Raw genomic sequence first — 18146 nt, forward strand, 5'->3', positions numbered from 1 at the left:
TCCTGAATTGTGGCCACTCTCCAGAACAGGCTCATGGTTTTGTGTCCAAGATATGTACCACCTCCAAGCTCGGTGACATGGCCATGTACTGGATAGTTGAAAGGAATGGTGAGCATCTCAGAAAACTCAGATATCAGTGTGACCAGTAAAGTCTCCCTGGAGAACCCCTGCTTTGGGCCTTTGGCTTACCTATTGTTCTGTTGCCCTGAATGTCAGGAAGGCCTTTGCCTCAGGGCACCCCTTTGTGAAGCCTGAAGAAAACAGTTTTCAAATGGAAATGAATGGGCATCACCTATGGCTCTTTGCTTAATTGCTTTGCAAAGGGATGTGTCTGAATCAGCCTCTTGGCCCTGTGTGAGGCTGTGGCTTAGATACTCAGCACCTCATGGATCCAAAGAAAGATCCCATGTGTGCATCCAAAGCCAAATTGGCACAAAAGCAGTCATCCTGGATGAGGTCTCTCGCCTTCCTCTGTAAGGTTCCTGACCTCCATCAAGTGAGAATAGGGATCCTTTGTGTCAAATGAGTCCTTCAAAGCCATGCAGAGGCTAGCCCATAGGTGCTTGGGTTTTCTCATGACTCCAGTTCACACAAAGAATCTATACCCGGCAGTCAGTAGGCCTCCAATTGGAGAAGTAGAGCAGTATTAAAGGCAGGCCTGTTTGATCACTCCAGGTTCACAGGAAGGGTGTCCAGTCCACCCTGACATTAGGCAAATGAGAGGCAAGGGAGCTTATTGTGGACACTGTCTTGGGCTGTGCCCCTCATGGAAACCTCCAGCCAGAGGTTATGATGAGTGTCTATATGGAAGAAGATGAGGGCCATGTGGCAGTGTTTTGGTTTGAATTGTGGTGTGGCAGTGGGAAGAGATGACTGGGTCCACCTGGGCTTGAACTCTGGTGTGATTCCCCTTGGAGACTGAGTTCTGGAACTGACCTCAGAGAAGTATTGCCGTGAATTGTGTCGGGATGTTAGGAGGCCACGCATGAGAGTCGCCCTTGGAAACTGAGATCTAGGCCCAGGCTGGCTTTCCACAGAGCACGGGGAATCTCAGCCCGGATATCACATGATTTTATTCTTAAAGACCTGGCAGCCATCGTGGAGAGTCCAAACACACGTGGACCTCACATTGTAGACCTCAATGGGCCTGGCTTCCTGTGACCTTTTGGCCACTCTTTGGGAAGCCCTGTTTGTGAGAGTTCCCCAGAGCTTTCGTTGAAATGAGCTTCCTCACCATTTAATGGTTCCTGAAGGAATGGAAACCCACAGTGCCTCCAACTTCATCCTTTAAAAATGGCTAGCTAGATAAATACCATGACATTTTTGAAATTCCCATGACCAGGTGGCACTGGAGAACCTTTGGATGTCCTGTTGCTGATCATGAGTGGACCAGACAGTGCCTTGATTGACTGGGTTTCATGAAAATGGTGTAAAACAGAGATGCCAGTAAGTTGGGGCCTGCTGAGTAGTGGGCCTAGAGCAGTGGTGTGCAGGTGTGTGATAAAACATCTGTGGTGGGGCCATGTGGATCTGCCATTGGCTTCCAAATGGCTTGTGACTGACATGGTGCAGTGAGCAGACCCTTCTATGTAAAGGCATCTTGTTATATGGAGAGGTTTCAGGGCAATGTTCAGAATCAGGTTGCTATGGTCAAGGGGGCAAGCTCTGTGGGATAGAAGCCTGGCTGGTGCATTCTCCTAGGACCTTGACCCACCACACGTGACAGAACTCCCTCCAGCACTGTGTCCCAGTTGAACTCCTTGTATTTCCTGAAGCAAATTCCAAACTCCCAGTGCAGCAGCAAGAAACACCAGGAAAAGTGGAGGATGACCAAATGGCTTCACAGTCCACACAGGGAGACACTTAGACCCCAGTGGCCACAGTTTACCTGCAAAGAGAGAATTCAGCACTTCTGCCTCATGTTCATTGGAAAATCAGAAACCATGTCCTCCAGGTCACATAGATGCAGACCTGGTTTGATGGTCTCACTACAAAGGAAGCTAAAGCTCCTGACAACAACATATATTTCAAGTGCCCAACCTCAGAAGCAGTTTCTCACAAAGTCTTTAGGCCAGCAGAGCTCCACGTTTGTGGAGTGTTTACCCTGTCCCTTACTCATGGAAACTAGTCTACCACCTCCAAGGTTGTGAACTCCTGAGCATTTTCCATTCCACATATGTATTCACAGCATTTCTAACTCTTCTCCTCAAATTGTGTCTTACTTATTGTGAAGGTAATCTCAAGGCAATGTTCTGGATGAGAGTGGGAAGATTTTTTTGTAGCACATATTGGCCTACACATTGGATTCATTTTCCTATTTTCCGTTCGAAATACTGAATCCCTGACACTAACCCATACCCTACTAGATTGTGACTACGAATACTAATATGATGGAGAAAAATAACTCAAACAGAATAGAAATACAGGCAGTTCAGAGCAGGCCTGGTGTATAGTTGGACTGGCCTTTGGCATTATAAAGGGTAGGTGTTATAAATCTAGTCCAATTTAATAGAAATAGTTCTCCATGTGCTTTGAATGTTAACAAATATGTGAATTCTGTCTCCCTTTCTCTGTAGCCTATTCAGCAACATGCATTTTCACATGCACATAGAGAATCCCACCTCCTATCCCACGTCCATTCTTGTGAGGTGGCTGACTTGGCAGATACAAACTGTGAGAAGAGATCACTCCTCCTAAACGCTGTTGGAACTGAGAATTCAACCTCCAGGTGAGCTTCCCACTTGAACAACATGGTACATAAATACATGTTCAGTAAAATAAATATTTTTGGATCTGTGGATGATAAATATTTCATGATGAATTTCGATTGGCATATATATTTCTACTCTTTAATGTCTGTGTTTGTGTGTGTGTGTTTTTTGTGTGTATATATATATATATATATATATATATATATGTATACACACACACACACATACACACACTGTCCAGATTTTTCAAAATATGAAATGTATGTGTCATATTATATACTCCCTAAATTCATTCATGTTCATATATGTGGATTTATAATCAACTTTTCACAAGATTATTCTCAGAAATAGTCATACACCTGCAATACATATTTGTTTCCTAGTGCTGAAATCCTAATATTTCTACAGTAACTGACCCAGTTTAACATGAATGCAAGTAGATTCCTATGGGACATGATGTGTATTTTGACGTTCATTTTTATTCAACACTGGTACATTACTATTTCTTCAGTTGATTCACATCACAGGATATGTATTTCATCCTCAAGTTCACAAATTTCCAGGCATTTATTTCCCTTTCAATCACTTCCTGCTTCAGAACACATGTATTCCTCCACGTTTCTTGACTGGTCTTTTCATGAGACTTCTTTCCAAACACATTCTTTTCCATTTCCATAATCCCTTGTGAAGCAAAACTCACACCCCCTTCATGGTGAACCATAACCCCAATATCACCATTAGATGTATAACTGGTTAGAATGAATGGTTGTGTATCAATATTAGATTTCCTATATATTTTCAGATATCAATGCAATCCATTATTTAAATTGGAACCTGTTATAATATTTATTCACAGTATGGTCTATTCATGCATTATCTCTATATTCATAGACCCAGGGTACACCTATTTGTACCCCCAAAGGCTAATTTATATGTCTTCAACATATTACTCCCAGAAATGGTGGAAGAAACACTCATGTCACCTGATCTACATATACATTTTATCACAGTGATATTCTGGACACAAAATGCAAAGGTCACACTTATGATTGCACCAAAGCCTCATTGGAAAGTGAGCATGGATTAATAAAAACATCCTTGTCCAGGTTGCCTAATGCTCTCAAATGTCAATGCTATTGGTGACTACACATTTGTTTCTTCCTAAGATGATATATTCAACCTCAACCCCGTTGAAAATGTCTAATCCACTCACTCACTTTATATTTTGCCTGATTTCCTCATGTCTCTATTGATATCTGCTTTCCTACATATGTTCCCCAGTTCATCATTGTGACTGACTCTTCACATGTGCTGCCGTTTACATTCACTCTCTAACCGACACCCTATTGCTAAAGAACTTTTGGTCCAAATTGCATACTCACTCTTCTTCCAAAACTTACCAACTATCTTCCTAATCCTACCTACTATCCCTTTTTGACTGGATGTTCTCTTCTACATTCAATCATCCAAGGTACAAGGTCCTATGCCATTGTATATCGATTTATCTGAGACATCTGTGCAGAAAGTCATTCAAAGCTAAGTATCCCAATCAAGGGCCCAATGCCCTTCTGGCCTTCAAATCTTACTTGGATTTCTGTTTTCATACATATATTTCACCTATATATTATTATAAATATTGCAGGTTCCCAATACCATTCTTCATCCAGCAGAGTGATTCCTAAGCCACATCAAACAGGTTCTTAACCCTAACCATACACTGTTCCCTCAATCTAACTTTACAGAAGAGCAGGGACAGAGTGGGTCTTACAATACAGGAATGTGGGGGATCTTCCACCTGCTGAGAAACTCAAAGGCCCATGCAGAAATGATCCCTGGAGAAGATGTAGGCAGCTATGAAGGACCTGAGAGAGCAGAAGTCATCTTCCATGGCAAACAACCTGGTCAGGATGAAGGGATGTGTCTGAATGAGCCTCTCTCTTCTTAATGTAGACAAGATGGACCAAAGCAGGCCTGTGTGGAGAGCTGTTCCTTGGTGCCTATGGTTGATATTCCATTCTAACTTGTGAAAGTGTCACAGGAAGGAGGGGCAGCCTCCATCTCATGGGAGCCTTGGAAGCAACTGTTAGGACACAGTGGTTGCCAAGGCAGTGACCTCATTCAGTTCCTGAAGGAAGTGACCTCACCTCACTTCCTTGGTGATGGAACTCTCTGAACTTGGGATCCAGGAAGCCAGGCACCCAGAGCCAGTCCCAGTCCCAGTCCCAGTGGGCTCACTTGTTTGGATTTACCAAGGACAGAGTCAGTCTTTCTTGGTACCCACTGAGGTGAGGATTGCCAAATGCCAGGAAAGCTCTGCAGAGGGGCCTTTCCTGAGAAAGCAGGTAGTGGCTCACCGCTGGCTCCTGACAACTTCACAGAGTTGGCCAAGGAGGCCAGATGTGAGACAGGACAGGCCCTTTCGGGGGAACATAGTATGGCCCACCAGTCAGACGACACTCCGGGCAGTCACAGACCAACTTGGAAGGAGGTGCCTTTGTGGGTGTGGGTGTGAGTTTGTGGTTTTGTCTCATGTTCTGAGAATAGGTAGGAAAGGCGGTTTGTTTGGTTTGGAGTGGACTGTTTCTAGTAAGGCTTTTGACAAGGCGAGTGTTTCTATGTTTGTGTATCCCACTGTGTCCCTGGTTGTAGACATTAGAAAAGAGAATGCATCAATGGATGTGTCCTGTCTAGTAGAAAGCTTCCCAGCATTCATCCTGCCCAATTTATGAATGGACTGCGGCTTGCCTTATGGATGGGCAACACCTACTATCTTCCTAAGTTCCTGTTTTCTTCCTGAATTGTGGCCACTCTCCAGAATAGGCTCATGGTTTTGTGTCCAAGATATGTACCACCTCCAAGCTCGGTGACATGGCCATGTACTGGATAGTTGAAAGGAATGGTGAGCATCTCAGAAAACTCAGATATCAGTGTGACCAGTAAAGTCTCCCTGGAGAACCCCTGCTTTGGGCCTTTGGCTTACCTATTGTTCTGTTGCCCTGAATGTCAGGAAGGCCTTTGCCTCAGGGCACCCCTTTGTGAAGCCTGAAGAAAACAGTTTTCAAATGGAAATGAATGGGCATCACCTATGGCTCTTTGCTTAATTGCTTTGCAAAGGGATGTGTCTGAATCAGCCTCTTGGCCCTGTGTGAGGCTGTGGCTTAGATACTCAGCACCTCATGGATCCAAAGAAAGATCCCATGTGTGCATCCAAAGCCAAATTGGCACAAAAGCAGTCATCCTGGATGAGGTCTCTCGCCTTCCTCTGTAAGGTTCCTGACCTCCATCAAGTGAGAATAGGGATCCTTTGTGTCAAATGAGTCCTTCAAAGCCATGCAGAGGCTAGCCCATAGGTGCTTGGGTTTTCTCATGACTCCAGTTCACACAAAGAATCTATACCCGGCAGTCAGTAGGCCTCCAATTGGAGAAGTAGAGCAGTATTAAAGGCAGGCCTGTTTGATCACTCCAGGTTCACAGGAAGGGTGTCCAGTCCACCCTGACATTAGGCAAATGAGAGGCAAGGGAGCTTATTGTGGACACTGTCTTGGGCTGTGCCCCTCATGGAAACCTCCAGCCAGAGGTTATGATGAGTGTCTATATGGAAGAAGATGAGGGCCATGTGGCAGTGTTTTGGTTTGAATTGTGGTGTGGCAGTGGGAAGAGATGACTGGGTCCACCTGGGCTTGAACTCTGGTGTGATTCCCCTTGGAGACTGAGTTCTGGAACTGACCTCAGAGAAGTATTGCCGTGAATTGTGTCGGGATGTTAGGAGGCCACGCATGAGAGTCGCCCTTGGAAACTGAGATCTAGGCCCAGGCTGGCTTTCCACAGAGCACTGGGAATCTCAGCCCGGATATCACATGATTTTATTCTTAAAGACCTGGCAGCCATCGTGGAGAGTCCAAACACACGTGGACCTCACATTGTAGACCTCAATGGGCCTGGCTTCCTGTGACCTTTTGGCCACTCTTTGGGAAGCCCTGTTTGTGAGAGTTCCCCAGAGCTTTCGTTGAAATGAGCTTCCTCACCATTTAATGGTTCCTGAAGGAATGGAAACCCACAGTGCCTCCAACTTCATCCTTTAAAAATGGCTAGCTAGATAAATACCATGACATTTTTGAAATTCCCATGACCAGGTGGCACTGGAGAACCTTTGGATGTCCTGTTGCTGATCATGAGTGGACCAGACAGTGCCTTGATTGACTGGGTTTCATGAAAATGGTGTAAAACAGAGATGCCAGTAAGTTGGGGCCTGCTGAGTAGTGGGCCTAGAGCAGTGGTGTGCAGGTGTGTGATAAAACATCTGTGGTGGGGCCATGTGGATCTGCCATTGGCTTCCAAATGGCTTGTGACTGACATGGTGCAGTGAGCAGACCCTTCTATGTAAAGGCATCTTGTTATATGGAGAGGTTTCAGGGCAATGTTCAGAATCAGGTTGCTATGGTCAAGGGGGAAAGCTCTGTGGGATAGAAGCCTGGCTGGTGCATTCTCCTAGGACCTTGACCCACCACACGTGACAGAACTCCCTCCAGCACTGTGTCCCAGTTGAACTCCTTGTATTTCCTGAAGCAAATTCCAAACTCCCAGTGCAGCAGCAAGAAACACCAGGAAAAGTGGAGGATGACCAAATGGCTTCACAGTCCACACAGGGAGACACTTAGACCCCAGTGGCCACAGTTTACCTGCAAAGAGAGAATTCAGCACTTCTGCCTCATGTTCATTGGAAAATCAGAAACCATGTCCTCCAGGTCACATAGATGCAGACCTGGTTTGATGGTCTCACTACAAAGGAAGCTAAAGCTCCTGACAACAACATATATTTCAAGTGCCCAACCTCAGAAGCAGTTTCTCACAAAGTCTTTAGGCCAGCAGAGCTCCACGTTTGTGGAGTGTTTACCCTGTCCCTTACTCATGGAAACTAGTCTACCACCTCCAAGGTTGTGAACTCCTGAGCATTTTCCATTCCACATATGTATTCACAGCATTTCTAACTCTTCTCCTCAAATTGTGTCTTACTTATTGTGAAGGTAATCTCAAGGCAATGTTCTGGATGAGAGTGGGAAGATTTTTTTGTAGCACATATTGGCCTACACATTGGATTCATTTTCCTATTTTCCGTTCGAAATACTGAATCCCTGACACTAACCCATACCCTACTAGATTGTGACTACGAATACTAATATGATGGAGAAAAATAACTCAAACAGAATAGAAATACAGGCAGTTCAGAGCAGGCCTGGTGTATAGTTGGACTGGCCTTTGGCATTATAAAGGGTAGGTGTTATAAATCTAGTCCAATTTAATAGAAATAGTTCTCCATGTGCTTTGAATGTTAACAAATATGTGAATTCTGTCTCCCTTTCTCTGTAGCCTATTCAGCAACATGCATTTTCACATGCACATAGAGAATCCCACCTCCTATCCCACGTCCATTCTTGTGAGGTGGCTGACTTGGCAGATACAAACTGTGAGAAGAGATCACTCCTCCTAAACGCTGTTGGAACTGAGAATTCAACCTCCAGGTGAGCTTCCCACTTGAACAACATGGTACATAAATACATGTTCAGTAAAATAAATATTTTTGGATCTGTGGATGATAAATATTTCATGATGAATTTCGATTGGCATATATATTTCTACTCTTTAATGTCTGTGTTTGTGTGTGTGTGTTTTTTGTGTGTATATATATATATATATATGTATATATATATATATATATATATATATACACACACACACACACATACACACACTGTCCAGATTTTTCAATATATGAAATGTATGTGTCATATTATATACTCCCTAAATTCATTCATGTTCATATATGTGGATTTATAATCAACTTTTCACAAGATTATTCTCAGAAATAGTCATACACCTGCAATACATATTTGTTTCCTAGTGCTGAAATCCTAATATTTCTACAGTAACTGACCCAGTTTAACATGAATGCAAGTAGATTCCTATGGGACATGATGTGTATTTTGACGTTCATTTTTATTCAACACTGGTACATTACTATTTCTTCAGTTGATTCACATCACAGGATATGTATTTCATCCTCAAGTTCACAAATTTCCAGGCATTTATTTCCCTTTCAATCACTTCCTGCTTCAGAACACATGTATTCCTCCACGTTTCTTGACTGGTCTTTTCATGAGACTTCTTTCCAAACACATTCTTTTCCATTTCCATAATCCCTTGTGAAGCAAAACTCACACCCCCTTCATGGTGAACCATAACCCCAATATCACCATTAGATGTATAACTGGTTAGAATGAATGGTTGTGTATCAATATTAGATTTCCTATATATTTTCAGATATCAATGCAATCCATTATTTAAATTGGAACCTGTTATAATATTTATTCACAGTATGGTCTATTCATGCATTATCTCTATATTCATAGACCCAGGGTACACCTATTTGTACCCCCAAAGGCTAATTTATATGTCTTCAACATATTACTCCCAGAAATGGTGGAAGAAACACTCATGTCACCTGATCTACATATACATTTTATCACAGTGATATTCTGGACACAAAATGCAAAGGTCACACTTATGATTGCACCAAAGCCTCATTGGAAAGTGAGCATGGATTAATAAAAACATCCTTGTCCAGGTTGCCTAATGCTCTCAAATGTCAATGCTATTGGTGACTACACATTTGTTTCTTCCTAAGATGATATATTCAACCTCAACCCCGTTGAAAATGTCTAATCCACTCACTCACTTCATATTTTGCCTGATTTCCTCATGTCTCTTTTGATATCTGCTTTCCTACATATGTTCCCCAGTTCATCATTGTGACTGACTCTTCACATGTGCTGACGTTTACATTCACTCTCTAACCGACACCCTATTGCTAAAGAACTTTTGGTGCAAATTGCATACTCACTCTTCTTCCAAAACTTACCAACTATCTTCCTAATCCTACCTACTATCCCTTTTTGACTGGATGTTCTCTTCTACATTCAATCATCCAAGGTACAAGGTCCTATGCCATTGTATATCGATTTATCTGAGACATCTGTGCAGAAAGTCATTCAAAGCTAAGTATCCCAATCAAGGGCCCAATGCCCTTCTGGCCTTCAAATCTTACTTGGATTTCTGTTTTCATACATATATTTCACCTATATATTATTATACATATCGCAGGTTCCCAATACCATTCTTCATCCAGCAGAGTGATTCCTAAGCCACATCAAACAGGTTCTTAACCCTAACCATACACTGTTCCCTCAATCTAACTTTACAGAAGAGCAGGGACAGAGTGGGTCTTACAATACAGGAATGTGGGGGATCTTCCACCTGCTGAGAAACTCAAAGGCCCATGCAGAAATGATCCCTGGAGAAGATGTAGGCAGCTATGAAGGACCTGAGAGAGCAGAAGTCATCTTCCATGGCAAACAACCTGGTCAGGATGAAGGGATGTGTCTGAATGAGCCTCTCTCTTCTTAATGTAGACAAGATGGACCAAAGCAGGCCTGTGTGGAGAGCTGTTCCTTGGTGCCTATGGTTGATATTCCATTCTAACTTGTGAAAGTGTCACAGGAAGGAGGGGCAGCCTCCATCTCATGGGAGCCTTGGAAGCAACTGTTAGGACACAGTGGTTGCCAAGGCAGTGACCTCATTCAGTTCCTGAAGGAAGTGACCTCACCTCACTTCCTTGGTGATGGAACTCTCTGAACTTGGGATCCAGGAAGCCAGGCACCCAGAGCCAGTCCCAGTCCCAGTCCCAGTGGGCTCACTTGTTTGGATTTACCAAGGACAGAGTCAGTCTTTCTTGGTACCCACTGAGGTGAGGATTGCCAAATGCCAGGAAAGCTCTGCAGAGGGGCCTTTCCTGAGAAAGCAGGTAGTGGCTCACCGCTGGCTCCTGACAACTTCACAGAGTTGGCCAAGGAGGCCAGATGTGAGACAGGACAGGCCCTTTCGGGGGAACATAGTATGGCCCACCAGTCAGACGACACTCCGGGCAGTCACAGACCAACTTGGAAGGAGGTGCCTTTGTGGGTGTGGGTGTGAGTTTGTGGTTTTGTCTCATGTTCTGAGAATAGGTAGGAAAGGCGGTTTGTTTGGTTTGGAGTGGACTGTTTCTAGTAAGGCTTTTGACAAGGCGAGTGTTTCTATGTTTGTGTATCCCACTGTGTCCCTGGTTGTAGACATTAGAAAAGAGAATGCATCAATGGATGTGTCCTGTCTAGTAGAAAGCTTCCCAGCATTCATCCTGCCCAATTGATGAATGGACTGCGGCTTGCCTTATGGATGGGCAACACCTACTATCTTCCTAAGTTCCTGTTTTCTTCCTGAATTCTGGCCACTCTCCAGAACAGGCTCATGGTTTTGTGTCCAAGATATGTACCACCTCCAAGCTCGGTGACATGGCCATGTACTGGATAGTTGAAAGGAATGGTGAGCATCTCAGAAAACTCAGATATCAGTGTGACCAGTAAAGTCTCCCTGGAGAACCCCTGCTTTGGGCCTTTGGCTTACCTATTGTTCTGTTGCCCTGAATGTCAGGAAGGCCTTTGCCTCAGGGCACCCCTTTGTGAAGCCTGAAGAAAACAGTTTTCAAATGGAAATGAATGGGCATCACCTATGGCTCTTTGCTTAATTGCTTTGCAAAGGGATGTGTCTGAATCAGCCTCTTGGCCCTGTGTGAGGCTGTGGCTTAGATAGTCAGCACCTCATGGATCCAAAGAAAGATCCCATGTGTGCATCCAAAGCCAAATTGGCACAAAAGCAGTCATCCTGGATGAGGTCTCTCGCCTTCCTCTGTAAGGTTCCTGACCTCCATCAAGTGAGAATAGGGATCCTTTGTGTCAAATGAGTCCTTCAAAGCCATGCAGAGGCTAGCCCATAGGTGCTTGGGTTTTCTCATGACTCCAGTTCACACAAAGAATCTATACCCGGCAGTCAGTAGGCCTCCAATTGGAGAAGTAGAGCAGTATTAAAGGCAGGCCTATTTGATCACTCCAGGTTCACAGGAAGGGTGTCCAGTCCACCCTGACATTAGGCAAATGAGAGGCAAGGGAGCTTATTGTGGACACTGTCTTGGGCTGTGCCCCTCATGGAAACCTCCAGCCAGAGGTTATGATGAGTGTCTATATGGAAGAAGATGAGGGCCATGTGGCAGTGTTTTGGTTTGAATTGTGGTGTGGCAGTGGGAAGAGATGACTGGGTCCACCTGGGCTTGAACTCTGGTGTGATTCCCCTTGGAGACTGAGTTCTGGAACTGACCTCAGAGAAGTATTGCCGTGAATTGTGTCAGGATGTTAGGAGGCCACGCATGAGAGTCGCCCTTGGAAACTGAGATCTAGGCCCAGGCTGGCTTTCCACAGAGCACTGGGAATCTCAGCCCGGATATCACATGATTTTATTCTTAAAGACCTGGCAGCCATCGTGGAGAGTCCAAACACACGTGGACCTCACATTGTAGACCTCAATGGGCCTGGCTTCCTGTGACCTTTTGGCCACTCTTTGGGAAGCCCTGTTTGTGAGAGTTCCCCAGAGCTTTCGTTGAAATGAGCTTCCTCACCATTTAATGGTTCCTGAAGGAATGGAAACCCACAGTGCCTCCAACTTCATCCTTTAAAAATGGCTAGCTAGATAAATACCATGACATTTTTGAAATTCCCATGACCAGGTGGCACTGGAGAACCTTTGGATGTCCTGTTGCTGATCATGAGTGGACCAGACAGTGCCTTGATTGACTGGGTTTCATGAAAATGGTGTAAAACAGAGATGCCAGTAAGTTGGGGCCTGCTGAGTAGTGGGCCTAGAGCAGTGGTGTGCAGGTGTGTGATAAAACATCTGTGGTGGGGCCATGTGGATCTGCCATTGGCTTCCAAATGGCTTGTGACTGACATGGTGCAGTGAGCAGACCCTTCTATGTAAAGGCATCTTGTTATATGGAGAGGTTTCAGGGCAATGTTCAGAATCAGGTTGCTATGGTCAAGGGGGCAAGCTCTGTGGGATAGAAGCCTGGCTGGTGCATTCTCCTAGGACCTTGACCCACCACACGTGACAGAACTCCCTCCAGCACTGTGTCCCAGTTGAACTCCTTGTATTTCCTGAAGCAAATTCCAAACTCCCAGTGCAGCAGCAAGAAACACCAGGAAAAGTGGAGGATGACCAAATGGCTTCACAGTCCACACAGGGAGACACTTAGACCCCAGTGGCCACAGTTTACCTGCAAAGAGAGAATTCAGCACTTCTGCCTCATGTTCATTGGAAAATCAGAAACCATGTCCTCCAGGTCACATAGATGCAGACCTGGTTTGATGGTCTCACTACAAAGGAAGCTAAAGCTCCTGACAACAACATATATTTCAAGTGCCCAACCTCAGAAGCAGTTTCTCACAAAGTCTTTAGGCCAGCAGAGCTCCACGTTTGTGGAGTGTTTACCCTGTCCCTTACTCATGGAAACTAGTCTACCACCTCCAAGGTTGTGAACTCCTGAGCATTTTCCATTCCACATATGTATTCACAGCATTTCTAACTCTTCTCCTCAAATTGTGTCTTACTTATTGTGAAGGTAATCTCAAGGCAATGTTCTGGATGAGAGTGGGAAGATTTTTTTGTAGCACATATTGGCCTACACATTGGATTCATTTTCCTACTTTCCGTTCAAAATACTGAATCCCTGACACTAACCCATACCCTACTAGATTGTGACTACGAATACTAATATGATGGAGAAAAATAACTCAAACAGAATAGAAATACAGGCAGTTCAGAGCAGGCCTGGTGTATAGTTGGACTGGCCTTTGGCATTATAAAGGGTAGGTGTTATAAATCTAGTCCAATTTAATAGAAATAGTTCTCCATGTGCTTTGAATGTTAACAAATATGTGAATTCTGTCTCCCTTTCTCTGTAGCCTATTCAGCAACATGCATTTTCACATGCACATAGAGAATCCCACCTCCTATCCCACGTCCATTCTTGTGAGGTGGCTGACTTGGCAGATACAAACTGTGAGAAGAGATCACTCTTCCTAAACGCTGTTGGAACTGAGAATTCAACCTCCAGGTGAGCTTCCCACTTGAACAACATGGTACATAAATACATGTTCAGTAAAATAAATATTTTTGGATCTGTGGATGATAAATATTTCATGATGAATTTCGATCGGCATATATATTTCTACTCTTTAATGTCTGTGTTTGTGTGTGTGTGTTTTTTTTTGTGTATATATATATATATATATATATATATATATATATATATATATATATATATACACACACACATACACACACTCTCCAGATTTTTCAAAATATGAAATGTATGTGTCATATTATATACTCCCTAAATTCATTCATGTTCATATATGTGGATTTATAATCAACTTTTCACAAGATTATTCTCAGAAATAGTCATCCACCTGCAATACATATTTGTTTCCTAGTGCTGAAATCCTAATATTTCTACAGTAACTGACCCAGTTTAACATGAATGCAAGTAGATTCCTATGGGACATGATGTGTATTTTGACGTTCATTTTTATTCTACACTGGTACATTACTATTTCTTCAGTTGATTCACATCACAGGATATGTATTTCATCCTCAAGTTCACAAATTTCCAGGCATTTATTTCCCTTTCAATCACTTCCTGCTTCAGAACACATGTATTCCTCCACGTTTCTTGACTGGTCTTTTCATGAGACTTCTTTCCAAACACATTCTTTTCCATTTCCATAATCCGTTGTGAAGCAAAACTCACACCCCCTTCATGGTGAACCATAACCCCAATATCACCATTAGATGTATAACTGGTTAGAATGAATGGTTGTGTATCAATATTAGATTTCCTATATATTTTCAGATATCAATGCAATCCATTATTTAAATTGGAACCTGTTATAATATTTATTCACAGTATGGTCTATTCATGCATTATCTCTATATTCATAGACCCAGGGTACACCTATTTGTACCCCCAAAGGCTAATTTATTTGTCTTCAACATATTACTCCCAGAAATGGTGGAAGAAACACTCATGTCACCTGATCTACATATACATTTTATCACAGTGATATTCTGGACACAAAATGCAAAGGTCACACTTATGATTGCACCAAAGCCTCATTGGAAAGTGAGCATGGATTACTAAAAACATCCTTGTCCAGGTTGCCTAATGCTCTCAAATGTCAATGCTATTGGTGACTACACATTTGTTTCTTCCTAAGATGATATATTCAACCTCAACCCCGTTGAAAATGTCTAATCCACTCACTCACTTCATATTTTGCCTGATTTCCTCATGTCTCTATTGATATCTGCTTTCCTACATATGTTCCCCAGTTCATCATTGTGACTGACTCTTCACATGTGCTGACGTTTACATTCACTCTCTAACCGACACCCTATTGCTAAAGAACTTTTGGTGCAAATTGCATACTCACTCTTCTTCCAAAACTTACCAACTATCTTCCTAATCCTACCTACTATCCCTTTTTGACTGGATGTTCTCTTCTACATTCAATCATCCAAGGTACAAGGTCCTATGCCATTGTATATCGATTTATCTGAGACATCTGTGCAGAAAGTCATTCAAAGCTAAGTATCCCAATCAAGGGCCCAATGCCCTTCTGGCCTTCAAATCTTACTTGGATTTCTGTTTTCATACATATATTTCACCTATATATTATTATAAATATCGCAGGTTCCCAATACCATTCTTCATCCAGCAGAGTGATTCCTAAGCCACATCAAACAGGTTCTTAACCCTAACCATACACTGTTCCCTCAATCTAACTTTACAGAAGAGCAGGGACAGAGTGGGTCTTACAATACAGGAATGTGGGGGATCTTCCACCTGCTGAGAACCTCAAAGGTCCATGCAGAAATGATCCCTGGAGAAGATGTAGGCAGCTATGAAGGACCTGAGAGAGCAGAAGTCATCTTCCATGGCAAACAACCTGGTCAGGATGAAGGGATGTGTCTGAATGAGCCTCTCTCTTCTTAATGTAGACAAGATGGACCAAAGCAGGCCTGTGTGGAGAGCTGTTCCTTGGTGCCTATGGTTGATATTCCATTCTAACTTGTGAAAGTGTCACAGGAAGGAGGGGCAGCCTCCATCTCATGGGAGCCTTGGAAGCAACTGTTAGGACACAGTGGTTGCCAAGGCAGTGACCTCATTCAGTTCCTGAAGGAAGTGACCTCACCTCACTTCCTTGGTGATGGAACTCTCTGAACTTGGGATCCAGGAAGCCAGGCACCCAGAGCCAGTCCCAGTCCCAGTCCCAGTGGGCTCACTTGTTTGGATTTACCAAGGACAGAGTCAGTCTTTCTTGGTACCCACTGAGGTGAGGATTGCCAAATGCCAGGAAAGCTCTGCAGAGGGGCCTTTCCTGAGAAAGCAGGTAGTGGCTCACCGCTGGCTCCTGACAACTTCACAGAGTTGGCCAAGGAGGCCAGATGTGAGACAGGACAGGCCCTTTCGGGGGAACATAGTATGGCCCACCAGTCAGACGACACTCCGGGCAGTCACAGACCAACTTGGAAGGAGGTGCCTTTGTGGGTGTGGGTGTGAGTTTGTGGTTTTGTCTCATGTTCTGAGAATAGGTAGGAAAGGCGGTTTGTTTGGTTTGGAGTGGACTGTTTCTAGTAAGGCTTTTGACAAGGCGAGTGTTTCTATGTTTGTGTATCCCACTGTGTCCCTGGTTGTAGACATTAGAAAAGAGAAAGCATCAATGGATGTGTCCTGTCTAGTAGAAAGCTTCCCAGCATTCATCCTGCCCAATTGATGAATGGACTGTGGCTTGCCTTATGGATGGGCAACACCTACTATCTTCCTAAGTTCCTGTTTTCTTCCTGAATTCTGGCCACTCTCCAGAATAGGCTCATGGTTTTGTGTCCAAGATATGTACCACCTCCAAGCTCGGTGACATGGCCATGTACTGGATAGTTGAAAGGAATGGTGAGCATCTCAGAAAACTCAGATATCAGTGTGACCAGTAAAGTCTCCCTGGAGAACCCCTGCTTTGGGCCTTTGGCTTACCTATTGTTCTGTTGCCCTGAATGTCAGGAAGGCCTTTGCCTCAGGGCACCCCTTTGTGAAGCCTGAAGAAAACAGTTTTCAAATGGAAATGAATGGGCATCACCTATGGCTCTTTGCTTAATTGCTTTGCAAAGGGATGTGTCTGAATCAGCCTCTTGGCCCTGTGTGAGGCTGTGGCTTAGATAGTCAGCACCTCATGGATCCAAAGAAAGATCCCATGTGTGCATCCAAAGCCAAATTGGCACAAAAGCAGTCATCCTGGATGAGGTCTCTCGCCTTCCTCTGTAAGGTTCCTGACCTCCATCAAGTGAGAATAGGGATCCTTTGTGTCAAATGAGTCCTTCAAAGCCATGCAGAGGCTAGCCCATAGGTGCTTGGGTTTTCTCATGACTCCAGTTCACACAAAGAATCTATACCCGGCAGTCAGTAGGCCTCCAATTGGAGAAGTAGAGCAGTATTAAAGGCAGGCCTATTTGATCACTCCAGGTTCACAGGAAGGGTGTCCAGTCCACCCTGACATTAGGCAAATGAGAGGCAAGGGAGCTTATTGTGGACACTGTCTTGGGCTGTGCCCCTCATGGAAACCTCCAGCCAGAGGTTATGATGAGTGTCTATATGGAAGAAGATGAGGGCCATGTGGCAGTGTTTTGGTTTGAATTGTGGTGTGGCAGTGGGAAGAGATGACTGGGTCCACCTGGGCTTGAACTCTGGTGTGATTCCCCTTGGAGACTGAGTTCTGGAACTGACCTCAGAGAAGTATTGCCGTGAATTGTGTCGGGATGTTAGGAGGCCACGCATGAGAGTCGCCCTTGGAAACTGAGATCTAGGCCCAGGCTGGCTTTCCACAGAGCACTGGGAATCTCAGCCCGGATATCACATGATTTTATTCTTAAAGACCTGGCAGCCATCGTGGAGAGTCCAAACACACGTGGACCTCACATTGTAGACCTCAATGGGCCTGGCTTCCTGTGACCTTTTGGCCACTCTTTGGGAAGCCCTGTTTGTGAGAGTTCCCCAGAGCTTTCGTTGAAATGAGCTTCCTCACCATTTAATGGTTCCTGAAGGAATGGAAACCCACAGTGCCTCCAACTTCATCCTTTAAAAATGGCTAGCTAGATAAATACCATGACATTTTTGAAATTCCCATGACCAGGTGGCACTGGAGAACCTTTGGATGTCCTGTTGCTGATCATGAGTGGACCAGACAGTGCCTTGATTGACTGGGTTTCATGAAAATGGTGTAAAACAGAGATGCCAGTAAGTTGGGGCCTGCTGAGTAGTGGGCCTAGAGCAGTGGTGTGCAGGTGTGTGATAAAACATCTGTGGTGGGGCCATGTGGATCTGCCATTGGCTTCCAAATGGCTTGTGACTGACATGGTGCAGTGAGCAGACCCTTCTATGTAAAGGCATCTTGTTATATGGAG

The sequence above is a fragment of the Spermophilus citellus genome (genome assembly GCF_964194105.1).
Source record: "Spermophilus citellus genome assembly, chromosome: 12".
NCBI lineage: Eukaryota > Metazoa > Chordata > Mammalia > Rodentia > Sciuridae > Spermophilus > Spermophilus citellus.